The sequence below is a fragment of the Gallus gallus genome, chromosome Z, assembly GCF_016699485.2.
Source record: "Gallus gallus isolate bGalGal1 chromosome Z, bGalGal1.mat.broiler.GRCg7b, whole genome shotgun sequence".
Classification (NCBI taxonomy): domain Eukaryota; kingdom Metazoa; phylum Chordata; class Aves; order Galliformes; family Phasianidae; genus Gallus; species Gallus gallus.
Genome location: NC_052572.1, coordinates 76,222,858 through 76,250,100, shown reverse-complemented (window position 1 = coordinate 76,250,100; position 27,243 = coordinate 76,222,858). Strand labels below are relative to the sequence as shown.

Sequence of the window (27,243 nt, the reverse complement as noted above, 5' to 3'; positions counted from 1 at the left end):
GAAGCGTGGCAAGCTCCTCAGCTTCCTTCGTTCCTTCGTGAAGGCCCGCCCAAAGGAACCGAAGCAGCGGGAGATGGAGCTGGAGAAGGAGAAGGGAGGGGTGTTTGGCTGTGACCTGGGAGAGCATCTTCTCCACTCTGGCCGTGATGGTAAGGAACAGCCCATTCCTGAGAGCTTCCTCTCTCTGTTGGGCATGTAAAGATGAAAGAAAGGGAGATCATGTCTAGCAAGGGGCAGGTTGATAGCGGTGGAGAAGCGTGAGGTGGGAGTTATGGCTGAAAGGGAAGCTGAGGCTAATGCTCATAGGAGGCCGGCACACTTGTATTTGCTTAAAGCCAAAGGTGTAAGCCAATGCCACGCTAGCCTGAAAACCAAGGAAGCCTTTTGGCCCAAGAGAGTGTAGTGCGTCAGTTTCCTAGCTCTTCTGGACATGAGGTCTCACGCCTCCATTGCGGTGGGAGCTGTGATGGGACTTGTGGCAGTGTCTCTGGCTTCCCCAGAATTACTTTCTGCAGGCTGCTTGGCAGGTCCTGGCATTTCTTGAAAGCCAAGAACACGTCCGTGTCCAGTTTTGTCCCCGGCTCCTGCCTGTCTGCGCCGTCTGCGACAGCCTTTTTTCTCCTCTACGGAGGAGGCATGAAGTAGCCTGGCTGGGCTTAGTGGATGGGATGTGACAGGGGCAGCGGCTGAAGCAGGACTTGAATCAGGAGCTCAGCTAAGCGCTGGCCCTTGTTCTGTAGTCCCCCAGGTCGTGCAGAGCTGCGCTGAGTTCATTGAGCAGCACGGCGTGGTGCAGGGGATCTACCGCCTGTCCGGCGTGGCGTCCAAGATCCAGAAGCTGCGGTAAGAGTGCTTCTGGACTGTATGTTGTCTTGCTTTGGAGTTGTTTTCCTCTTTCTCCAAGCCCTCTGTTTTTGTGTCCTTCTCTCCAGCCATGACTTTGAGTCGGAGCAGATTCCGGAGCTCACCGTCCGGGACATTCACAGCGTGAGCTCCCTGTGCAAGATGTACTTCAGGGAGCTCCCGAGCCCTCTGCTGCCCGAGCAGCTGCATGGCAAGTTCTCGGTAAGCACAAGGCAATGGCCTTCATGTCCCTCTTCGTGGCCTTTCCCATCCACACGCACGCCTGTGCACCTTTTTTTGGTCTTTTTTCTGTTGAAGTTGGGGTTTTGATGGACGTCCAGTGGGTGTCTGTGTACAACAAGCAGCTCGTGCTTCCTGCACACTGCGTGCACCGTAACACCCGGTGTTAGCATCCTGCCATTGGAAATGTGGGAGATGGGAGCAGCAGTGCCCTCTGCAGCTTTGAGGCCCTTTTTCTGTTAGCCCCATGCGCTTGACTCGCATGATGTGTGTCTCATTCCCTTTCTGCTTTCTTCCAGGACGCTGTTTGTGCCGGTACAGATGAGGAGCGGTTGCTCCGAGTGCAGGAGGTCATCCAGCAGCTGCCTGCACCTCACTACAGGTCAGAAAACTGCTGCCCTCAGTCTGGGGAGCTCAGCCCTGCTGCACTTCAGAGGGCGATGATGCGATGGCAGGCTTTGTCTCACACTGGCAACGTGATGCCTGTGTGTGTTGAAGTGGTGGATGGCTGCGTGGGGTGAATGGATTGGGTCAGCTCCTGGGCACGGGGGCACGGCTGGTGCAGCTGATGGCTGCAGCTGTGCTGTGCTGGGGCTTGGTGCTGCAGCGTGGCACTTGGGAAACCTTGATCTACTTGCTAGTAGCAAGAACAGTGAGGTTTGTTTGGTGAATGTGAGCACGGCGTGCTCAGTGGTGCTGAAGGTTTGGCTCTTGCTTTCCAGGACGCTGGAATACCTGATGAGACACTTGGCTTGTCTCGCTGGGAGCTGCTCCATCACAAACATGCCCGCTAAGAACTTAGCGATTGTGTGGGCTCCCAACCTCTTCAGGTAAACTTCTTTTTCCGTCTCAGCACAAGGCTTAGATCTGTTCTCCCCACAGGCACACTTTGGAGAGGAGGACAATTTGTGCTCTCTTGGTTTTGTCAGATGGGGCTGGTGTGTCCTTGATCACCCGGGAGAATGTCTTCAGTGGCATCAGTGCTTGCCCACTGCACTGGAAGTCTCCAGAGCCCAACTGGACAGCCTTTGGCTGCCCACATGCCCAAACGTGGGGAAACGATCTCGGGTCAATGACTTCTCCAATCTGCCTTTTCTACAGATCCCAGCAGAACGAGGCTGCCTGCGCCAGCGGAAGAGCTGCCTGCGTGGAACTGCAGAGGCAGTCGGACGTGGTGGAGTTCCTGATCAACCACACCAACGTCCTCTTCTGCTCCAGCTCCACATCAGGCGTCGGAGATGGAGCAGGTGAGCGTCTTCCTGCATGAGCTTTGTCTTGATGAGACACCTTGATCAAATGCAGGCCTTCTCCAGGATTGTTGAGATACGCTTTTGCTATCGAGGGGCCAGCAGATTTGTGGGCTTAGATGAGAATATGGCATCCTCTGTGGCTGGATGCGGAGAATGTCCAAGCCCAAAGTTGAGCATGAGAAAACCATCCCTGTCATGGTGATGTTTTGCGTGCAGGTGAAGCTTGATGAAAGGGTTTTGACCTCCTCTTTTTCCAGTGGTTTGGATAAGCAAAGCTGAGAGATGTGCGGCACCTCCCCCAGAACTGTGATGGCTGTGCTGCTGCTTTCTGATCATCCTTCTTAGCCGTGGTCTTCCCTTCCAGGGCGCAGTTCACCATCAGGGCCCGAGTCTGTGCAGGTGTCTTCTCCTGCCACCAAGCTGCTCACCGTGGAGGAGGCACAGGCACAGAGGGGAGGCCACAGCAGCTCTCCCACTGTGACAGAGAGCAGGGACATGCAAGTGGAAGAAGGCCCCGCAGCTGCAAAGGGGAAATTCCACACAATCATTGACTTTCCGTCTGCAAGGTAAAGAGGACTTTGTTTTCCAGCAGCTTCCTATCAGACTTGGTTGGGTGGGCTTTTGTGGGTTTTTCTCCACTATTGCTAGTGCCAAAACTTGCAGAAGCTACGTGACGCTAATGGGACGTGTGGTGGTGTACTGAATGTCCCCTCCCTTTGGACTCTGAGGTTCAACTAACACGCAGTTGCCTGACAAGCTCAGTTCAGCCACCAGAGGGGGCCTTCTACTAATGTCAGAGTCAGAGATGCTTTTGAACTCCCTCTCTGGCTGCACGGTTCCTCAGCAAGAAATTAGGTTTGCCAGCTCAATCAAAGCCCTCCCTTCGATGCTCTCCTGGACAGCTGTGCAGCCTCTGCTCGCATGCTCTGCATCTGGGTTGACATGGCTGAGGGGAATGTAGCCAGCAAGACTCCAGGGCTGAGCTCTAGGAATGGAACTATCCTCAACCGTGTGAATCAGAGCGAGCTTCTAAGTTGTGTTTCAGCAGGAACCAGGCAGTGCTAGGAACAAGCAAGTGTTGGCAAGAGCTCAGGGCAGCTCTTCCCTCACCCTGCACCATGCACGACTCACACCGCTCCCTCTTTTCTCCCTCCAGACCAAGTCCACCCAGCAGGGTGAAGGAATCCCCAGCATGCAGTTGGTGTTCCTGTTTCAAGCCCAGAAAACCATCCTCTGTGGGCAAACGCCAGCTGCAGCGCAATGCCAGGGAGCCCTCAGAAACAGAGGTGGTGGTCCTGGCAGGTAAGGGTGCACATCCAGCTGTCAAAACCCTGCTTGTCAGCGCCATCGAATTCATGCTTGCAGTGGGCTTGTTCCTCCTGCTAGCGTTCAAGCCCGTGCCTACCATCTTCGGTTCAGCCCTGTCTTTCTTTCCCAAATCTGGTGTCTCTGGTGAAGTCAAGATGTGGACCTGCCGGAGCACACCCCTCTCGTGCCTTTCCCCAAGTACTTTTGGAAAGAGACAGGAGATGGGCACCACTGCAGTATGTCTCAGAATGATTCCTTCTGACACTTAGGATGGAAGGAAGAGTACCTTTGTGGCTCCGTGTTGCCTCTGTATCAGCAGGCACACGTTTAAATTGTGTAACACTGCAACAGGGTGAAGGCCTTCTGTGAGGGCTTTGGAGTCCACACAAAAGAGAAAGAGAAACAACAAAAGCGCAACAGTTCCTTTCAAGACAGTGCTCCTCCTGTTGCTATTGTCCTATTGGCTTTGTCCTGCTGCCACTGCAATAGAAAATCTCAAGAACCACTCTTATCATTCAGCTTGTGCAAGTTTGCCACTAACTGTTTGCCTGTGTATCTACTCCTTCCTAGGTGAACCGAGCCCTCGTCCACGCAGAAGAGCCAGAGCGTATAGCGATGCTTCACTGTGTGCTTATATCAGTGGAGAGCTGCTAGGAAGCATGAATCGCTGCAGCTCAGATGACAGCCTGCCATATAACATCAGTGAGGGAATGAAGGTGCTCATCCAGGTGGAAGCCCTCATCTCTCCCGGCTGTGCAGAAGACGCTGACCTGAGCCTGCCAGAAACAACACTCACCGAGCTGGACTGTGACGGGGCACCATTGCAGTGCAGCCCAGCCCAAGCACAGCCCGAGTGCCCCGACAGCAGCAGCTCCATGCAGGAGCAGGTCAGCGTCAGCCAGGAGGAGCCGAGCCTGGTGGAGGGGGACGTAGAATCAGAGCTCCAGTCCCAGGCACCGGGCAGCAGCACGAGCTCTGAGCCCCTCTCTCCTTCACCAGAGAGGATGAGTCCCATCTGTACACCCGACCTCTCACCAAAAAGCCCTCCTGGCTGTGAATGAATAAAAGCACGCTGGTGCTGGATCAACGCCTTGACTGCCTTCTGAGTCTTCATTCCCAGGGATTGGGATGGATGCAAGCAACAGCAAGGCAGCTCATCTTGCAAGGCTATGGCTGTGGGCTGTGCGTGCAGCAGAGCTGCGGGTTTGTTCCCATTTTGTCTGGCTGTGGGATGCCTGCAGCGAGAGCTGTGCTCCCGTAGTGTATGGTAGCAAAGAATCTCCAGCATCCGGGATGCTGCTGATGATCATGCCCAGCTTCCGTGCTATGGCTGTGGCTTTGTGATGCTTCTGAGTGAGGGATGCCTCGGCTGGTCCCCGCCAGCTCTCTCGTCTCTCCCGCCGTGTCCATTCCTGGCTGCCAGCTACGAGCTGGCCCTGCAGAGCATCTGCAGCCCTGTCAGCATTACCATCCAGCTGCGGCAGGAGGAGCTCCCCCTGACCAACGCCAGGCAGTACTGCTCGGTCTGCAGGTTAGCTGCCATTTACCTGTAGGTGGCTCTTGCAGAAGAAGACTCAAACAGCAGAGCGTTTTCCTCATCTGCAGCACGCAAATGCTACAAAAGCAGAAACAACCCAGGAAGCTGTGGGTTTGGGAGTCTGCATGGACATGCACTGTCTGTGTTGATGGTGCTCTGCCATCCTTTATTTCCTTCTCCTTGGTCTTCCATAAGCTGCTCAGGATTGGAAAGCTGCATGTCCCATAATTCCCCAGAACCCCAGTTTTGAGACAGCTTGTAGTTGTGGCTGTAGCCACAAGTGTTTTGTTTCGTAGAGGGAGCTCATGTGGGTTGTAGGTCTTGTTCTTGCGAAGACTTGTTCTGCAACAGGTGTTCCACTTGGGCTCCGTAGCACGTGCTGGCCATGCGGGTACAGCATGCAATGGAACAAACCCTGCAGGCCCTGGGGAGAGGCAAAGCAGGAGAGTGGCTGCCCCACGGTGGGGATGAAAGGCAGAGTGCCCTTTGAAGCAGGGGATGCCCTGCTGGCTCTGCCGATCGCATCCACTGCTGGCACGTTCCTTCTTCCTCCTTTCTGGCAGTTTGCTGTCGAGCAGATTGAGGTGGAAGTCAAAGACTCAAATCCAATGTTGCGAAGCCACTGCGGATGCCAAATCCCTGCACGGGAGACCTGGCTGTGTGCAGGAGTTACTGCAGGATGAGGAGCTGCTATTGGTCTTCAAGCAGGTAGGAGTTTGTTATCCACACATAATAGTGTATGTATTTGTTGTTGGTGTTGTTTTAAAATCAGTGCCAGTATGCAGTCTGATCCGATGTGTTTGAACAGTGTGGTGTAAGGATTGTCAGCTGAGAACAGCAGCAGAACATGGGGCTGTTGCAGGGGGAAGGCGTGGGGAAGGAAGCGGGGAAAGGAAAGGGAAAGCCTGGAAAAGGAATGGGGAAGGCACGGGGTGAAGGAAGGGGGCAAGACACAGGGGAATGAAGGGGAAAGGACAGAATACCTGTAGAGCAGCCTAAAAAGCAGTAACAAGCTCTGGGAGGACCGCGGAGTGCCAGATTCTGTGCTGGGTGTTTATCTGTGTGTGTACGTTGTCACTGTTTGTGCCTGGCTGCACTGCTCCAGCCCAGAGCCCGCTGCCTGCAGCTGCATCTTTGCTTCCTTCCCTCCTGCCCGGAGCCCCACGGGTGCTCCCACAACTCCCTTCCCACCCCCAAAATGCCAGAGAAGACATCTGGCAGTGGGATGGAGGAATCCCAGCAGCCCGTTTTCCTTCTGCCTGCAGCTCTCTCCTCCTCTGCCACACAGGGCTCCAGACTGTCCAATGGGAAAGACGTGGGGGAAAGGGAGTGCTGGCAGGAGCGACTGCTGCGGCTGACTGGGGAGGGTCTGCATCCCACGTGCCCTCCTGTGCTCTCTCTCCAGCTGCAGGAGGGCCAGAGAAGGGCAGATGAAAGCTGCAGCTGAGCCTGATGGACCTGCACAGCTCTCGGGCTGTCTTCCAGAGGTAGCTGTAACCAATACCAGTATGGCGCTCTGCTTTCTGCCAACGTGCTTTAATTTTGTTGTCGTTAAATGTACTGGGCAGTTACATTTGGGTATGTGAATATTTAAAAACAGTGCAACAGATGCTGGCAAAAAGTAATTTTTTTAAAATTTTTATTATTATTATTATTATTATTTTCTTTTTGTAAAGCTCTTATCCCGGCTTTCCTGAGTTTGGAGGAGTTTCCCTCTGTTTTCTTCGTCTTCACCCCCACCGCCCCCCACTTCTCATTCCGTGTTCTTCCCCCGTCATCGCGACAGAGCACTGACCGCCAGCGATTGCGCCGCGGGCCGCATCGATCCCGTCCAAGTTCTTTCCGCGGTCTCTGCCGCCACCTCGTGGCCAATGCGCGGAACTGCCGCTGTCCGCTGCTCAGTCCTGCAGGCGGCACAACGCGTGCGCGTAGGAATGCGGAAGTGGCTTCGTAACCGCTCTGTGCAGCTCATCCGCCGCTCTCTATTGTGATTAGTCCTCCAGGTCACAGCGAGCATGCGCCCGACAACTCCAAACCATTCCGCCGATCGGCCACGCGGGGGCGCCAGAGAGCGCGGAAACGACGACTCCGAGCGGATCGACGTTGACCCGCACCGCCTCGTCCCGTGAGGCGGCCCGAACCGCCGCGGAGCGGCCGCTGCCCTCGGGGGAGCCGTGCGGGGAAGCGGGGCGGCGCTGAGCTTCGGGAGCGAGGAGGAGGAGCGGGAAGGTGAGCGACTCAGGGCAGGTGGGGCTGTCAGTCCTTTTGTCGTGGCTCTTCAGCCCGTTCAGACAAGGCAGTGGGCAGCTGAGATGTCCTGGGTGGAGATGGGAACTTGCAAGGGAGCGTGTGAGAAGGACCGGTGGGGTCAGGCATCTGCAGCTACCGAGATAGCCATCCCCATCACCTCTCAGTGCTCATCTTAATTGAATTGTTTTCATTGAAATCTGCTCCCCCCTTCAGGGAAGGAAGTTAAATTAAAGTCTGCTTCTGCGTTCAGTTAAAGTCTTTCTCAAACTGAGCAATCGTATGAGATACCGAAGGAGATTTTGTTGTTTTTTTTTTAAGAAAATTAAAAAGCAGAATTGTAATAAATGTAAACTTTTCAGGGGTATTTCATTTAATAACTAGTGAGAGCTGTAAGCATAAGCTTTTGGGTTATAAGGTTAGTAAGAAGGCGATTCCAATTGTTTGTGTTGGGCAATGAGCACAAGGTAAGTGCTGATATGCTTCTGTGCCTGCAGCTTAAATTAAGTTGGTATAAATTATATATATAAATATATAAATTATAATATTGGTATAATTAAATTAACCTGTACTTGAGTGTTTAAGAGAGCTTTTAACTGTTGTGTTGCTGGTTGTATTTGATGGAAATGCTGTGTTTTCTTATGCTGCAGTATGTCAGTAGGGGCAGCTGGTTTTGTGTCTTGTGTGCACTGAAGCCAGCTGACGCTGATACAGATGAACAGCCCAAGCAGAAAATGCTTCTGGCTTCTACTTCTCTGTAGAACTGAAGAATCAGTAGGGGTAATTTGGGACATACATACAAGGGGACACAAATAACAGGAGACGGTAGGGAGCTGACTGTTGAAATCTAAATGCAATCATGTGTAAAGTTTGGAAGCTGGAACTTAACATGCAGGCTCAGTTTGCCTTTTCCATTGTTGGGAACAGAGTGTGGTAGGCACTGTCCGTTTCCATCCAGGACTGGGAAGCGGTGAGCTGGTATTCCATCACTTGTTACAAGGTGTAAAGCAAACGAAGGTGATGTGGAGCCTTTGTTTGGGACGCAGGCACTGTAGAACAGGAGGACAAGGAAGGATTGACTGATAACTGGCAGCAGCTTGAGAAGAGTGAGCTCGGGGATGTAGCCCTTTCTGGTTCTAACTGGTGTGCAGGTGGGGTGGGTGCAAAGCATGCAGACTCTGAGTGTGTGTGCACTCTGGGAAGCACAGCTGGAAGCGTCACCAGGAAGGGCAGAGAGGAAGGGTGGATCTGGGGTCCCTCCCTGTGCTCACTCAGGTGCTCACCTCCCGGTTCAGGCTGTGACCTGGCAATCCCCCTGCACGAGGGAGCAGCCACAGCTGTCCTACAGTTCACTGATAATATTGACTGTGCTTTACGCTGGACACTGTGAATTTTTCATCAGGAGGTTTTATTTACTTTGGTTAGTCTCCAAATGAAGAGCAGAAGCAGAATCAGTGTTCTGCATCCACCTCTTTGTCTTGTTCCTGTCTTCTGGTAGCTGGGAATGGCAAACCAAGTAATGATGGATTGGAGAGTGATGAAAAGATGAAGCTTCTGAAAACGTGTGAGCATCGAAGGTACGTATAATTACATCTAACTGTAGTAAGTGTGTATCTGCTTCCTGTTACTTACACAGGGATGAAGGTAAATCTGTGTGATTACTAAGGGAGATGATACACACACGTGCAAAAATGCCTTTCCTTTCCAAAGCTCAAGGTACATGGAAACCATCTGTTTGTTAATGGAGGGTTTTCTTCGTGCTGATTGGAATCTGAATGTTCATAGGTGCATCAGAACATCTAACCTACCCTCTGTTATCAGCATAGGCCAGGTGCTACATTTTGAACGTCAGGGTCTGCTGCTGACCTTAAGTTACTGGGAGCTCTGAAACCGTTCCAGTTGCATTGGTGCCTTGACTCATCACTGTTTAGGCACAGGTAAGGACTAAAGAGTTTTACTGGTTGAAAAACGACGTAATAAAACTTTGCTTGAAGCAAACTGTTAACCTTTAACGTTAAGTAATGCCAATATTTACATACAAGAGGTATGCTATGCAAATGATAGGTATAAATATAATTTTCTTGTTGATTTTGCATGCTCTTATGGTATGTGGTGCCAGGACTAACGTTTTTTAGCCCCAGTGAGACTTGGATGCAGTCACAGTTTCTATGCAAGTTGTTGCGTAAGCTACATGGAACTGAGATGATGGACTTTGAGAGCGCAGTAGTTTCTTACAGACTACCTCTGGCAGGGATAGTATGGAGTACCATGTTAGATGTTTGGTGTTTCAGGTGGGGGGAGTTCCTAGTATGAATGTGGTGAAGTGAAGGTCGCTAGAGATGCTTTTAATGTCCTTTGGCAGCTCACAAAGTACCTTACTGTTACAGTCTGTGTCTCTAGGGTTGCATACTTACTTCTGCTTCCTCACTGTGTTTCCTTAGGCTATTGCTCTCACCGGGTGTTCTTAGTATATCATTGAGCAATCAATGATTGAAAGTATCATTTCTTTTACGTATGTACATGGTGAATAACTCACCTGAGTTCATTACAGAATGCAGGACTTGCAGGCGGCAGCTGAGAGAGCGTTCACAAACAGCTGGTCACCACGAAGGCATGCCGAGTGATGAAGAACTGGCTCTGACAGAGGTGACTGAATTCCAGAAGAGCAAAGGTTGGTCAGGATATGAGAGCAAAATTCCTCCCATATTGAGAAGGATTTTCAAGGGAGAGTGAAGAAATACTCCTTTTGAATGGTGTATCGTTTATTTTCTACAGCATAGAATTAATGCATTTAAACAATTCTGACCGATGCCTTAGGAAGAATAGGTAAGATTGTAGGCTTCTTTAGTTTAATCAGTTTTTTGTCCAAAGTTGGAATGTATTTCAAATTGAGATTTGAACTGCCTTAGTGAACAGGTCACGAGGAGCTGGGAGAGGCACGATGCGTATTTGCTGAATAACAGAAGAAGGATTTTCGTGTCTGAGCTTTTAAGAGACATACAAAATATGAAATGTAGTGGGTATTTAAATCTGTGCAGTTGTTCAAAACCGCAGAAGTCTTTTTGTGGTCTTCTGTATCTTTTTTTTTTCCTGAAAAAGGCTTTGCCAGAGTGCAGGACGGGGGCATGCTGCTTGCAGGGAAGACTTCTGTACAGGAGCTTTGCCGTGGGTTATAGAGGCATTCCAGAGCTTGAGATAAGTGTTGTTAACTAGAAGGAGTGCATCTTTTCCTCTTGTCAGGCTGCTTCTATATGAATCACTTGCATCTTTATTAATGTGGAGCTGTTTGCTGACATTTTGACAGCCCTACCCTCTGCAATCTAGCTTTACATTCAGTTTTAGCTTGCTGCCTTGGTCCATTCCGTGATTAGAATCCATGTAAAATTGTTAAATGAGAATCTTTTGGTATCATTAGATATATTTCTGCATGGAGTTTTTCTCTCGAACCTGACAGCTGAACAACGAATGGGAATGATCTTTCAGCAGAATTCTACAGACCTGAAAGAGATGCCCTGGTTCAGAGCTGTAGAAGGATTCAGCGATGCCAAAAAGCCGTCTGAATCAAAAAGAGATGATGATCCTGATGAAGAAGTTTTGCCTAGAGTGATTGAAAAAACTATCCTGCCAAAAATTACAGGTATATTAAGGTTGTCTTGAGAACATTCGCTGCAGCTAGGTAATGAAACCTTAAATAAGTGGTAATGTAAAATTATGTTGATAGTTACAATTACTTGTTAAGGTTACTGCAAATGAAAGGTTTAGCTTTTTGAATGTTTGCTTCCTTGAAACTAGAGCAGATAGCCACTTGGATATCATGAATGGAATAATTCCTGTTTTTCAGCATTTGCCGAGAATGTGTGGGATCCTTTATCGACTTCACAGACTGAGAACCTTACACAGCTTTGCGATAACGTGTTTGTAAAACAAGTCCTGTCCAGAAGGGATTGCAGTCAGGCAAAACAGGTCAAGGCTGTTGTGGTAATGGGGAAGGAAGTTCTTGATGCAGTGTATGCATTCACTGTAAATATTCACTGTAACATACACTTAGCCCAGTTCTGGTTTTATTCTTATGTAAATCTGGGAGTTTATCCAGCATAAAGTAGGTGAAACTAAGTTGATGTTTAGGCCCTTAGCATGAAAAGAAATAATAACAAACGTTTATGCAGTCGCCACACTTGACTTCAGGAAGAAGCTTTAGATAAGATTGTGTTTGTATAGTAGCTGTGGTGCTTTGTTGTGGTTTTTTTGATAGAACTTCATAGCTGGTAAATACATTAATCTCGTTATCCAAGAGGATTTTATCAAAAAAAGAAAAAGAAAAAGATGGTTAAAGCTGAGACTTGCTCACAGGTCTTTAATGCCGTTGTAAGTGGAAGGTGAGATCCTTTTCTTGTGAGGATGTGTTAATATTTTTCTTTTTTTCTTTTTTTGACAGAATTTGATTAACACGGTTGTCCTGAGGATGAAGCAGTCTGTAGAGGAGGATGTCTTTATCCCTCTGTATCCGAAAAGGTAAGCTGTCCCTGGGAATTTATTTATTTACTTTTTAAAATTTTTATTTTTAGTCATAAAATCATAGAACTGCTCAGGCTGGAAAAGAACTTAAAGACCACCAAGTCTACCTGCAACCTAACCTCTTTTTTTGGCCTTTGTTCTATTTTTCTGTACCTTTTCCCCAGAAGCGTGGGTGAAATATATTGTAGACATCCATGAGCAAATGGAACAAATGTGCCTTCTACTGTTTAATTGTAGGAATAGTTACCAAGAGTAACTGACAAGAGTAACTACGCAGTCAACTTACTGCCTTTTTGCTCCTGTAACTAAAAGCTTTCATAAATGGAAAGTTCTTAGCCCAGAGTCTGGTTTTGTGATCTTAACTTGGAGTATCTGAGGGCTTGTGTTATTTGTGGTGGTCTGCTCCCCCTTCTACTCCTGACTCCTCCTTTCTTTCCTGAAATAGTTGATATTGCTGATGCTTACTGCTGGACGCTCTTAGAGAGGGGATAACTGGTAAGAGTCTGGTAGGTGTGGGGTTAAGACACAGCTGGGAGAAGAGTGTTGCTAAGCCTGATGCAGCATGTTTGTCTGGTTACAAGCAATGCTGTTCTGCTGAGAATCCATTAAACACATACTCGAGTGTTTCCAACTGCTAATTCCATTGGGTATTGCAAGGAGTTTCAGTTAACAGCTGTTTCCTCATATGAAAGAACTCCATAATTGTAATTCATTGGTGTTTAAGAGATGAATTGTCTGTTTGTCTTACTTTCAGGTCAAACAAAATCCTTATTTCCTCTTCCTCTTTTCCTGACCAGCACTGTGGAAGACAAATCATCGCCATGTTCAAAATTCCAAGGCAGACGGTTTTGGTCAGCTGTTGAGGTAAAGAAAAAGCACCGATCTTGTCTGTGAAAATCATTTTAGTTAAAAGTAGACTGTCGTCTTTGAGGAAATGTATCTTCAGTCAAATCTGATTCCTGAGAGTTTAATGTATTTTAATAGGAAGGTTAGCTGTTTTTGTCAGTGAGCTATTTATGCTCACCCACCTCTGATACGTAGTCAAGAGACTTTAATTTCCTCATCTGTTCCTGCTAACCTTCCATGAGATCAGTCATTGGCACTCTGTGGATAGGTCTGTTTCCTCAGTATGTGCATACAGTGCCCGTGTTGCTCTTGTAGAATGGAATCCCTGCATGTGCGTATAAGCGTATTAGTATAGCTTTATTCAGTCTAAAGTGCTGAGTTAGGAATGTCTGAATGCCTGTGATTCAATTCCCTCTTAGATCCGTTTCCTCTATGAGTGTGTTTGGATTCGTACTAAAGATGAGGTTTAGATGCAGGAAAACACATTAACATCCCAGTTCCCCTGCTGTGTGTGCTAACAAGGCCATGGTGACAGCTCTGCAGAGGCTTCCTGCTGCCATGTTGCACATTCCTGTAGAGAAATCAGGGAATTTGGGAATGTTGAGGACTTGCCATATTCACTCCTGGGGCAAGCTGTTGTGTAAGGGTTTGTCATGGACAGATGCAGAGAAGACAAGAAGGAGCTTAGTACTGATACCTGGCAGACACGAAACAGACATAAGATTCTGGTATCACCCTCTGAGACTGTGTATTGCCTGACTTAAATGTCCTGTCAAATACATGCAAGTTTCTAAAAGCGAGACCGGTGGTCTTTCCCTGCAGATTGAAGTTTTCTCCTTTCAGTTTGTTTTCCATCCTCGCTGTCAGGGTTCTCTTTAGAAGTGGTGATGTGCAGAACAGTTGAAAATGTGCTTGTGTTGGGTATCTTCTGACAGTTTGCCACTCTTTTTTTCTGGAGTGAAGTCATGAATCCGTTTATCCCAGAGTAAGTAGTACTGCGGGTCATGTATTAAACTCTTTGGATCTGTTCAGCAGCTTATTAGTGTGACTTATCTGTGTTTGAGACTGCCGTTGTGCAGCCCCTATTGGTGCTGTCTTTTAAAGCAGGTAATCATCTGCAGGCTGCCTATCGGGAATGTCCTCTAAACCATGCCCAGAAATTGTATGGGAGTGTACTCACAAAGGGCTGGGCGAGAAGAGGACAGGAACTATTTTAATGAGGAAGTACAGTTGATGAGGTTTTGATGTTTGTGCCATCCTACAGTCTAACTTTCCTAGCAGCTCATGCAGTCAAAAGGAAGTGTCCTGCCAAACACTCCAGAGAAGTATGCAGTAGTCGTGGGCTTTGCGACTGCTTTCTGACTGGTGACTGCTAAGATCACGTCCTGTGTCTGTGTGGGTGAACTACCTTGAGGTTAACAGTTACCTTGACATTAACCATTCTGTGTTGAGGGGGAGACCAGCCATGTTCTTACGCTGGGCTTAAGTCTTTTTAAATAGTCATTTCTACAGTGATAACAGGTAACTGAAGACAACTCTTGCTAACGAATAATACTGAGGTCAAGTACAAAAGAATCTTTTTGCTGCTATGGACCAAGGCTATCAACCTTACCTGTGTTGTGAGGCTGGTGGCGTTTAATCCTATGTAGCATATGCAGTAGTGGTTGTTTTTTCATTCTGTCACAGATTCTCTCCAATGTTCACTTAGAATTGGATCTCAATTGCTGTTGATCCCTGTTTCTTGCTGAGCTTGGTGTCTTTGTACACGTGCACACCTCTGGTGTCTTTGTACATGTGTACACCTTCAGATTTGACCACTGGCTTTTCTCTGAAAAAATAAAGCATAGTTGTTTTCTGTTCTTGGGTGTTAGCAAATTGTTAACCAATTGGAAGGGTAACATGCTCTTTCTTTCCTTGGGGGGTGATGTGTGTATGTATGAGGGTACAGCTCATAGGCACATGTAAAATTAATCTACTTCAAAATATTATTTATGATCGGTAGTTTTTTAGTGACTAATTGGCAGTAAGCTTGGAGAGAATAAATCCTGTTTTTTGAGTACTGAGATTGGATGGACATGGTATCTTTTAAGTTTAAAAAGGAGGTTCTAATGCACCCTCAGCCATCAGATATGCATGTTCTGTTTCTCCATTACTGCAGGTGCTCTCCAAGGTTCTCCTTTGGGATGGGACTGTACAGGAAGACACAGTCCGTGGTGTGGGACTGAGCAAGCTGCTGAATCGTTGCCTTCTTCTGAACCTCTTCAGCACACCACCAGGGCCAGAAAACATAGAGAAGTGTAAAGAGGTGAAAGGTCTTATTTCCATGGGGACAGATGTAGTCTGAAGTGTAATTATTTAACATTTGAAGTTGTTTTTTTGTTTGTTTCTTTGTTTTTTAATGACCTTGGTGTATAAAAGAATTTCAAAGCAAGCATTGGTTCCTAGGCTTTTTTTTGTTATTGAAAGCCTTTTTTTTTCTTTTTTCTTTTCTTTCAGAATGCTCTCTGGGTGAACAGGTGGTTGCATGCTTCCCAGAAAGGTGGTTCCAAAATCTTGGAAGTGGGTCAACTCTCCCCGAGTCAGTGAACTTCTGCCAGCATTTGGTTCAGTGAGTACGTATGCTTCACAGGAATAACCACAGGTAACAAACAACATGTTCTTTGGGATGCAGCACTTCCTCATATTCTTTATGTTCATATTTCTTTTAGGGACGTGGTTCAATGGGCATGGTGGTGATGGGTTGACAGTTGGACTAGATGATCTTTGTGGTTTTTTCCAGCCTTAATGATTCTATGATTCTTAAATTCCTCAAGCCTCATGCGTTTAACACTTTTAGTGATGTACTTCCAACATCTACGTAGAACTAAAGATGCAATCCATAATGTAAAATGGATCGCTTTTGCAGTACTAGTTCAGGCTAGTTTGAGGCTCTAGATGTTGGGTGCAGTTAATGGTCAGTGTAGCTCAAGGCACGTTTTAGCTTTATTGATTTTGAAGTCAGGTGTGAATGTGTTGCTATGTCAACTTGTTTTTGTAATAGTGATGAAACTGAAGAAGTTGTTCTCCTGTTGGTGAAAGTCAAGGCTCTGCGTATTGCTGAAGAGCTCATAGAAGAGTGCAAACGGGAACATCTTAAATCTGTGATCAGGAAATAAGGATTTCTTTGAAGCAGCAGTTCTTTTACTGAAACAAGCCTGATGCTCACTCTAAAAAAGTGGTCATGTTTAATGAGTGGACTGCCTGCAGTTGTTTTACTGTGAAATATTTTTTTTTTTCCAGATGTCTTCTGATGCCATCTACTGCTAGATAGAATCACAATGGTCAGTGTGAAGTGCAGGTGTTCTGAAATATATGACGAAGCCTCATTGCTTTGTTCTTTTGGGAAGGATGACTGCAGTGAGTGCCTGTAACGTTACCACTGCTGGTGAGCAGACAACTTCACAAGCTGTTTTCAGTACCACACCAAATCACTTGACCCAGGAGTCACTGAACTCTAACTTATCGTCCACTTAATGAGATAACTCTACCAAACTCACAGTGAGTTCTTCATAGCTTTTTGATCCCGACACAGAAGCAGGAATTCTGCATGCAGTGAGAAGTTTGATCTATGAACATCTACTGATAGAAGATCAATTACCTTCTAGTAATTGGCTCTCTAAGGACATTTACCTTCTGCTTCCCTGTAAGACCCATTAAACCTCATTTTGTTGTACCCATGTTAGATTTCTAATGTTGTGTAACTTCGTATATGTGCAGTAAATATTACTGCTGCAGAATAAAAAGGATGTTTTACTGTAGAAACAGCAGTGCGCCACAAATTCTGCTAAGTTTGCTATTGCCTGCTTCTCTAAAATGTTATGTATGGGTCTTCCATTTAACTCTTGGGGGCTTTTATTCCCTGTGGTTTTTCTGTTGTTTTTTATTACAGAATATGTATTTTTGTAAACTATTTTAATTGTAAATAGCATTCATCAGTGTTATAGACAACAATGACTTTTAAAATAAAAGCAAAGCAATTCTTTTGAAAAGTAAAGATGTCTTTGTGTTAATGAGACTTTTAACGCTTTCAAGTCTCCAACACGGCAGGAATGTTATGTGAAGTATGGAAAAAAACTTTGGCACTCCTGGCGCTTCATTATCTGCAGGATTTAGGAGTTCTGTTGTAAGTAATTGTGTACTTCTACTTTCCTGAGTGCAAAGAAAATACAACTGATAAGTAATCGGCTGAAGCATGTGATCTCCGTGCTTGCTTTTGTCTCCTCTGCTTCCTTATTCATGTTGAAAGTTGCTCCCAAAGAAATTAGTCTTGTGCTGCTGTGAAATTGGAATAGGTTCTATCACGCTTTACCTGTGTAGAGGCTTCTTCCAGTGGCTGCAGACGTCACTTGTCATGACTGGTAAGCAGGGGAAGGCGATTTTTACTGGAGCTCAGAAGCCCCATCCCAGTTGAGAATCCTTGAGAAACTACTGTGCCACTTTGTGGTGAATCTTGCACCCATTCACACAATCTGACTGGAGTAACAGCTAATCTGGCTTCATTCTTGCAAGCTGGTTTCAAAACGTTGGTATTACTGCTTTGTTGTCAGGTTACTATTGGTGCTTTATCAGATGTCATTTCAAAAGTGCCTTTACAGGACAGCTAAGCAGCACTTACACTCAGATTGTCCAGCTGGGCTTCTGTACATCTGCTTCCCTGCCATAGCCCCCTTCTGAACCTACTGAGTGAAGCATTTTCACAATTGGCCCCTGTCTACTTGGCAAAGGCAGAAGAAACAGTTATTTGGAAGTGACAACACAGTAACTGCAAACCCCTTCTGTTAGTTGTGATTTAGAAGGGAAGGCAGAAGCAGGGCTGAACACACTGTAACACCGTTTTCAGGAAGGGACAGTTTAACATTCAGACAAGAACTGCTGAAATTTCACTGTCTTTTATTTGCATATGAAACTTGAAAACTGACAATTCTTACATTGAACTCAAAGCTGTTACTTGTTCAGCTCTTCACTCGCTTCCCTCCGTATTTTTTCCTCTATTTTGAAGTATCATACTCTCGCAGCATATCGAATTCCAGCCAGGGCTGCTTCCACTTCTGTGCTTCCTTCATTTTTTTCTCGGGTAGCTCAAATTTTATTCCTTTTATGTTGTATTTCGGCCTCTCCCACCGTTTTGACCATGGTTGAGGTTTCATTCTGACCTGCAGCTAGAGGGAAAGATTTTTTTAAAAAAAGAAAAAAGGTATTAAAAGGTCAGAAGGTCAGAATTCTGACTGTGAAGCAAAGCAGTGAGACAAGTGCTGCTTTAAGAGAAGAGAGCAGCCCGATCTGTCAGCAAACTAAGGGACTACTGGACACCAGTGGGAGAAAAGGGATTTTGGGTCTGTGTGGCTGTTATGTTTGTTCATGTACCTAAATAACACTGATTTATTACACCGTCCTTAAGTTGATATGCTGTTAACTCTCTTCTACACTTCTAACTCTGTTACTTACTAAGGAAAGAAGAATAGGACAGCAGCCGTTCCTCCTTTTCCCTGTAAGCTAAGTTGGATAGCATTCTTTTACCAGCCTGCCAGACCTTCCGAGATGCAGATCTTGCTAACTGCTCCTTCCACCCCCCACATCAGTAGCATTAAGTTTCCATAGCGCTGGCTGTTCTGTCTGCACAGTGTAATACAGAGGCATCTGCAGGCCGTTACTCCTTGCATGCCTCCTAAGTTACCTACTTTGGTTATGAATGTTCTTTCGCTACAGGAGTAGCATTAAGGTACCAGATGTTACATGCTTGTATCACCTTGATAACTACCACAACCAAAAGCTGTTTAACAGCCTTCCAGGCCATTGTAGAATGGCCACTTGGAAGAGACTCACAAGGATCATAGGACTTCAACCCCTGCCTCCCCATAAAACCAACCCCTGCCTCCACATAAAACCAGCCACACTATGTCTGAGAGTGGTGTCCAAAGGCTCCTTGCACTCTGGCATATTTGGGCCTGGGCAACCTGTTCTGTGCACGGTCAACCTCCGGTGCAGAAGCTTTTCCATCCTGACCCTTCCCTGATGCAGTCCTCCATCTGGCTCTGAAATGGAGCCCTGCAGAAACCCCAGGTGACTGCTCACCATCCTGATATAATCCCTGTATCAGTCAGAAAGTTAACTAAATTATCGCCTACGTTCCCACTAAAAAATTAAACTCCTGCCTTGTTTACAGGAATTTCTTCAAGGTCTAAATGAGACACAGATGAAAATTTCTTCATGGTCTAAATGAGACACAGATGAAAAAAACACTTCTTTCATCGCTTGATAGTAAAAGATAATAATTTTTTTCCTACTGTTTTTTCAAACAGCTGAAGAGAGCCTACAGGAGACACCACATTCAAGTGGTTATCTTGTGTTGGCAAAGCTTAAGGGGACTCTTAAAACTCTTTTCTGCTCCGATGAATTATACTGTGCCATAGAAATCTCCTTATGCTCTGGAGTTCAACTGTCTGGCAGCTAAGTTGAAGGCACGCTTCCTGACACAGTACTGGCCAGAGGGCCACTACCAACAGATTATTTGCATGGGGTCACTGTGTTTCAGACAGCATGGAGACTTGGCCTCAGAGCCAGGGAATGGCTTGAACACCTCCAGGGACAACAGTTCCACCACCTGCCTGGGCATTTCGAGAGGACATTTTTCCTAGTATCCAACCTGAACCTCCCCTGGCACAACTGAAGGCCATCACCTCTTGTCCTCCTGCTGCTCCTTGGGAGGAGAAGCTGACTCCCACGCAGCCACAACCTCCTTTCAGGTAGTGGTGCAGAGAAATGAGGTTTCCTTTGAATCTCCTCCAGACTGAACACTCCCTGCTCCTTCAGACACTCCCATAATATTGTGCCCCAGATCCTTCACCACTCTGTTGCCCTTCTCTGGATGCGATCCAGAGCCCCAGTGCCTTTCTTGTAGTGAGGGGCCCAAAACTGAGCACAGTACTGGACGTGCAGTTTCACCAGTGCTGAGAACAGCCGGCAGATCACTTCACCAGTCCTTCTGACTGCACTATTTCTGACACAGGCCAGGATGCTGCTGGCATTCTTGGCCACCTGGGCACACTGCTGGGTACGTGCAGCCAACTGTTGACCAATACCCCCAGTGTGCAACGTATCACATCGTCACTCTCCTCTCAGAGGCAGCACCGCCACTGTAAACACTCCGCCGCTTAAAGCAGTGCAGGTGTGTTGCGGAGACATGAAAAATGCTTAGCACAAGAGGAATTCCATTTCACAAACAGAAATACGTGCACTCAGCTCCCAGCTGACCTCGAGATGTGAGGCAAAGGCAGAGGCAGGGCCCGTGTCTCTGTCACCTTCCGACACGCACTTTTCGAGTACCAATGCCTCAGAGCCCTGAGGAATCTGAGGGCGGCCCCCACCGCGGCCTACCCCTTCTACCTCCTCTCCTCTCTCTGCTTCTGCTTGTCAATGATGACGGGCTTCGAGTGAGGCTGGAATTCTGTGTGCTCTCCATCGCCGTTCATTCGACACATCGAGGAAGAAAACCACCCGGTGAAGATAAAACGCTCAGAAAAACACCGTTCTCAAAAGGCACCGTTCCCCACAGCCTCGCAGCTCAAACCCCCCGCAGGCGGCCGCCATAGTGACTACGAGTACTTCCGGTCCGCCGGCGCCAGAGCGCAGGGTGGCTACGGCAAGCTCGGAGGGCCAAAACTGCCCTCAGCGCGAAGCGGAGCTGTGTGTCGCTCTACTCCTAACCCCTTCTGAGCTCTGTTCATTATCTGATGGGTGGATTTGAAGTGGAGGGTATTTGACGCTGCTTAGAGAAACGAAGGGCGTGTGGAAAAAAAGGAGTGTGCTGCATTTGGTGGCGCAAGATGTTCTGGGAACTGCTGCTAACAATGCCCAGCAGGCCAGCAGTACCGTCGTACTGCTTGAGAAATTGCTATTTCTTGCTGTAGAGAATGCACATGCACCTGCACCTGTATCTGCACAAAGAATCATCTAAACATCTCTGTACGGGTTTCTTTTTGGCACTGGGATGGAGCTGTGTGGAACACAGACTTGGATGAATCTTCAGTCGGGTGCAGGGACGCGTAATGCTCATCTTAGATGTCACGCTGACAGCAGCAGTAGAGAGGCAAATGTCATAGGGTTTCATGTTTTTTTTTTTCCTTTTGTTTCAGTCCTCACCTTGGAAGCATAGAAGCGTTACCCAGACCAATTGAGCATTCCTCACATGTGCTTTCTACCAATGACACAGGGCTATGGAAGTCAGCATCAGAAGCATCTGTAACAGCCCTGCAAAAGACTGGTGAGAGTTACCCTGGCAGCCTCTTTTGGCAACCTCAGGTCTCTGCAAGCTCTCAAGCTGTGTCGTAAGTCCTCCCGTGGTGCTGACTCAGCTCTCCCTGTCTTTGGTGTAGGAGAGCTGGTCTTCAACTCCTTCCTTTTTCCTGCCTATCTGCTCCCTGCTTTGCCCATGGCCCAGTGAGCCTTTTACTACTCGCCCCCAGGTTTGCACGTGTGGATAAGAGCATCTTGATTTCTGTGTTTGGCTGAGCGGGTAGAGCAGGGCAAGGGGGCTGATTTGGATGTGCTGCTTTCTGAGTACGGTGCTGTTGGTGTTGCAGTGCTTCTGGCGTTGCAAATTGTGTCAGATGTCAATGAATTCCTTGGAATCTGTTGAGTTGACTTGTGCAGGTTTCATTCTGGAGCTGAATTCTTCCCGGACGCTTCTGTGCATAGCCATGGCCTTTGCTTCTTTCTTTCCTCCTCTCTTTGTTGTGTTTGGCACTGTGCAAGCTGTGAATCACCAGGAAGCAGCTGAAAGTGCTCTGGAGTTGTGGGGGACAAACTCCCAAGAAACAATGTGCAGCTTCAAAACCCCAAAGTTTGGAAAGATGAGAGGTGCGCAGCGCTCTGCCTGGTGCAGGACACGATGTGCTCTGCAAGGCGCTTTCCACGAAGACCTCAGGTCTGTGCTGAAACTGCATCCAAAGCAGCCCAGTGCCCCGTGCTTGTTGTACCCGGAGGTATCGGTGCCAGGGGTTGCTGCTGTGTTTGCAATGCCATTGTGTCAGCAGGGTGACGTTCATGGCGTGCGATGCCCTCGGTCATTGAAGGCATCCTTGCAAATGTTCCTAGTGAGGGCCATGTTTCATTGACACCATAGGTTGTTTTCTGGAAAGTGAAACAGTGTGCTTGTGTACGTCAAGACCACATTCATTTCCAAGTGACCACAGTGCACTTCACATCTGCTGCCATTGCCCCTCGGCCGTCCTGTGGTTTAAGCCGGTGGGTGCTCAGCACCACAGCATCCTTTGCTTACTCACCCCTTCCCGGTGGGATGGGGGAGAGAACTGTGGGGGAAGAAAAAGAAGGTAGAACACATGTGTTGAGAGAAATCTCTTTCCAAAGGTAGAGGAAAGGACAGAAGTTATGAATATCTATCTATCTATCTATCTGACTGTCTATCTATCTACCTATCTATCTATCATTGAGTGTATCTAATGAGTGATGTAGAAGCACAGGCTCAGCACCTCCCAACCAATGGGCAAGCAGAAGAAGAGAGTGAGATGAACTACCACCCTATTCAAAACCCATTCCACTTGATGTCCTATGGTATGGAATATCCCTTTGGCCCGTTGACATCAGCTGTCCTCATTTGGTTTCCTCCCAGCTCCTTCTTGAGAGCTTTGCTGAGAATGGCCTTGGCTCTGTCCAAGTCTGCTTCTCAGAAATTGTAAACACGAGAGTGTTCTCACTGTTGTAGCATCATAAGAGAGACTGTAGAAAAATCGATCCCACCTGAGACTAAGGCAGCCCCCCAGTGTCCGTGCAGTGAGACATGTGGGGCTGCAGGTTCTGCATTTCCCTGGCAGCATTGGCCAGGGGTGCTGGGGAGGTTTGCGTGCTCAGCTTGGGCATCGCGCTGCTGTGTGTGTCAACACAGCATGCTTCGTGCTCTCCGAGCAGCAGAACTGCGTTTCATCACCAAGGTGCCGTCATATTTACTGGAACCAGATGCATTTGTGTCTCTGAGGCTGGGTTTACCCAACGAGCTCTTCTTGACGAAGCTGTTTTGATTCCCTTTGTCCGTGTGCGAGACGCGCTTATCCCACTTGTGTTCTGTGCTTTGGTATTACTCTTGGTGGACAGAAGGAGCTGGTGGATTCAGCAGCAGTAGATGCTGTTGGTTTCCTCTGTGCTGCTTCATCCCTGGAGCTCGCTGCTGCACGGAAGAGTACAGGCGTGTTTATCCCAGGGCTGCTGTAAAGGGGAGCCCGGTTGGCGTAGCAGTGATCAGCAGCTAACGGGCTGTGCAGAGGAGGGCTTTGCAGAAGGAGCAGGACTGCCTGCGTCCATCTGTACCCTCAGATACGTTCTGGCGGTGAGGCAGCAGCTGTGGCCACAGTGACTGAATGCAGACTGGGCCTGGAGCTGCCACGTGACGCTTCCTAGCCCGCTAGTATACCTGGCAAAGCACAGCCACCCTGCACCCAGGGCAAGCGTTTGTCTTAGTGTCATGTTTCATGTGAAGCTCAGGCACGGGGGGCAGCTTCCCCCCAAAGAAAAGGAGGAGGAAATGAGGTCATCGTGGAAGCCAAAAGGCAAAAATGCACTCAGGAAAGAAATTGGCAAAGCAGGCTGGTAGTAGTGCTGTTTCTCTTCCTTTATTTCCATCCAGGTGAAAGAGATGGCTGCTCTAAGCCGCCCGTGGATGCAAAGGAGGACCCTAGTGTGGATTTGCCATAGGCCCAGCAAGAGGCTCAACAGCACCAAGCGCCGGGTCCTGCACTTTGGTCCCGACAACCTCATGCCAGCTTCTCCAGGATTTGGCTGGGATGGAATTCCATCCACGCACTAATTTCTCGAACTCTGGGGTGCTCTTTTGGAATCCTGTGGTCTTGTGACGTGGTCTTGCCTCCCCACCTTGTCCGTCCATGGTGGAGCAGCCGGGTGGCCCTTAGTGATGTCATAAGCGGCTAGAATGAGGGGAGGAGCAGCGTGTGCTGCTTCCCTTCATTGGAGCGCTTGAGCTCGGCGTGAGTACGTGGCTTGTTGCACTTGTGCACTGATTGAGTCCGTTCGTCTTCATCCCGTCTTGTGCAGCGCCTTGTAGGTAAGCTGAGACGGTGCGGGATAGACGGGTGGGCATTGAGGGCTTGAGAAGTTCTGGCTGGCGGAGCTCCTAGGATCATATTGCTTAGTCTTGACCGTCAGAGGCCATTTTCCCCCGGGCCATCCAGTCCAAAGCCATCCATCAAGATGGCATTTGTGCCAGGGTTCTTCCCTGGTTCTTCCCTTTGCTCAATTGTGCAAGCTCACTGACCTGCTCTTTCTCTGTCCCCTCCCCACCCTCCGCCTGCTCCCTTGGTGCAGCTTTTGCTCGTGGAAGATCAGAGCAAAGTGACAAGGAACGGCTGCGGGTTCGAGGATCTTCTTCTCCCTTGTTCTGATCTCTTGCCAGGTACGTGCCACGTTTTGTATTGCCACATGGTTCAGCAGCCCGTGTTTAGTCACACCGTGTGTAGTAACACAGCCTCGTCCAGCTGAAATGCAGCTCTGGTCACGTGTGGGTTTTTTCCACTTCCTCTCCAGCTCAACCCTCAGCAGGATGCTGCCTGTAGTGCTGGGAGCAGCTAGTGTGAAGGAAGGCAATCCCTTAGGCAAAGAGCCCTAGCCGCAGTTTGTGCAGAGCTGCACAACATGAGCCAGGGGCACAAGCGTGCATGCTTTGGCTGTGTGAGTGTGCCCGACAGCTGTAGGGAGCACAGCGGGCATGCAGGCAGAGGAAATGTGTGGGCAAGGCTGCGGCCGGCGCTGGTAGTGAGGCTGCTGCTGGGAGCCGGGGGCTGGGGAGCAGCTCCAGCCCCAGCAGCGACACCTCTCCCTGGCCTGCTACTGTGCTCTCAGCGTGCTGCGGGCAAATGCATCTGCTGCTTTGTGCCAGAGTCCCCATCTGCTAGCAGAGGGACAGCGACTTGGTCCAGTGGTGCGTATTGCAACGGCTGTCCCGTTTGGATAGACTGCACACAGTTGTTGTTTCTAGAAGTAGTTCTGAAGAAGTCTCTTGATCCAGTGCTGTGTGAGCACAGGAAATGTGATTCTTTTCTGTTGCAGCTTGTCGCGCCTGCTGTGATGGGCCTGACCGGGCGTTGACGGAGGTACAGTGTGAAGCTCTGCTTGGTCTCTGTTCCCTGCCTTGAGCCAGCAGAATGAGCCACCGGTGTGCTCTCCTGCTTTTCAAGAGAGAGAGCATCCTTCCGGCTCTCTCGGTGTCCCTGAAGAGCTGCCTTAAAAGCTTCATTTCCTTGCTAGTGGCATCGAGATGGCACCCTGAAATCCTCCTTGTTTGTCCTCAGCTCCTCACCATGGCCTGTGCTCTCTGTTTCAGCCTGAGAACCAGGGGAAGCCTCTGCTGGTCGATGAGGAGTCATCTCTTAATATTCCGGCTATTGCTGCTGGCCATGTTATTAAGAGCTACGTTGCCCAGGCAGCGGATGAGCTCTCCTTGGAGGTAAGCAGTTAAAGGCGTTCCTTGTTGTCATGGGCAGAAGAGTATAACGTGTGAATGCATCAGGAATATTCTCAGACACCTTCAGAATGCCTTGTGAGGCGAAGCCCAGAAGATGCAGGTCCAGATAGGACTTGCACTGGGTTGGACGCAGGGAGGAGTTCAGCCATGTCTAAAAGACGTTTTGATTTGGCATGCTTGCACTGTATTCTGTCTGGTGTGTAAGGCAGCGGCTCATGTACCTCCACGTTCAGCTTTCCCACGGGAAATGCCTGAAGAGCTGCCCCGGTGCAATTGCTCTCAAGCTGTGCGCTCTTTGGCAGTGCAGAAGAATGGCGTCATCTCAGCTGTGCTTTCCTCCCAGCTGTGCTGGGATTGATGTTTCCATCTCTTGCAGGTGGGAGACCTGGTGTGCATTACTGCTATGCCAGCAAAGGAGCAGAGCCCCTGGTGGAGAGGCAAGTGTGGCTTTCAGGTAGGCACGAGCTTCAGACTCCTGGGCGCAATTGCAGTCATGTCAGGAACATCAGCTTCAAGCTGCTCTACCCGCACAGGGTGGCTTCTGGACGTCAACAGTTTCCCTGTGTCGCTGTCAGAGGCCTTTCCCTTTGGCTCTGGGCTTGGGTAGGAAACTGTCTCCTCATGTGACTTAGAAGCAAGAACCTCTCGTGCTCAATACGCAGTCAGGAGTTGACCATCTCTGTCCTTAGTACAGGCACGGAGGACAGAGCCTTCTTGTGCGGAAACAAGTATTGCTTTTGTAGGTCTTCTGGCTGCAAATGTTGAATGAGGGTTACTTTTCTGCAGGCCATTCTTTCTTGGTGCAACAGTTGAGGCCTGAGAAATGCTGCATTCAGTATTCCATCCCTCTTTTTTTCTTGTTCCAGGTTGGGTTTTTCCCCGGTGAGTGCGTGGAGCTCATTAGTGGAAAACTTCCTGAGCCCCTCATCAACTCAGCGCCAAAGCCAGGTACGGATGTTACATGTGATGGCGCGGGGAAGTCACATGGAGTCTTTTTCTGGGTGTGTTCTGTGTTGAATACCTCCTTTATCCATCCCACGTTCTCCTCTGTGTTGATGATCCTTCCTGCATCCCACGGGGCGTAGGGCTGCTGTTTTGTAGGCAGTGAGAATGAGGGCTTGGGCAAATGCTCGAATCCTTGTAGAATGCAGTGTTGGCAATGTTCTTGCCGCTTTGACGCGCTCTGTAGCATGTGTTTCCGCTCAGCCTGGTCGCACTGAGCCCAACCTGAAATGAACTGGTTTCTTCCTTTTGTTGTGCAGTGCCAAAGAAGCGTGGCAAGCTCCTCAGCTTCCTTCGTTCCTTCGTGAAGGCCCGCCCAAAGGAACCGAAGCAGCGGGAGATGGAGCTGGAGAAGGAGAAGGAAGGGGTGTTTGGCTGTGACCTGGGAGAGCATCTTCTCCACTCTGGCCGTGATGGTAAGGAACAGCCCGTTCCTGAGAGCTTCCTCCCTCTGTTGGGCATGTAAAGATGAAAGAAAGGGAGATCGTGTCTAGCAAGGGGCAGGTTGATAGCGGTGGAGAAACGTGAAATGGGAGTTGATGGCTGAAAGGGAAGCTGAGGCTAATGCTCATAGGAGACCGGCACACTTGTATTTGCTTAAAGCCAAAGGTGTAAGCCAATGCCACGCTAGCCCGAAAACCAAGGAAGCCTTTTGGCCCAAGAGAGTGTAGTGCGTCAGTTTCCTAGCTCTTCTGGACATGAGGTCTCACGCCTCCATTGCGGTGGGAGCTGTGATGGGACTTGTGGCAGTGTCTCTGGCTTCCCCAGAATTACTTTCTGCAGGCTGCTTGGCAGGTCCTGGCATTTCTTGAAAGCCAAGAACACGTCCGTGTCCAGTTTTGTCCCCGGCTCCTGCCTGTCTGCGCCGTCTGCGACAGCCTTCTTTCTCCTGTGAGGAGGAGGCAAGCCGTAGCCTGGCTGGGCTTAGT

At 48.6% G+C, this 27,243-nt stretch overlaps 1 pseudogene; it reads left to right on the top strand.

The window, feature by feature from the left end:
- The window catches only part of LOC112530544, a 182,245-nt pseudogene that overhangs the window by 41,682 nt on the left and 113,320 nt on the right, over positions 1-27,243 (top strand).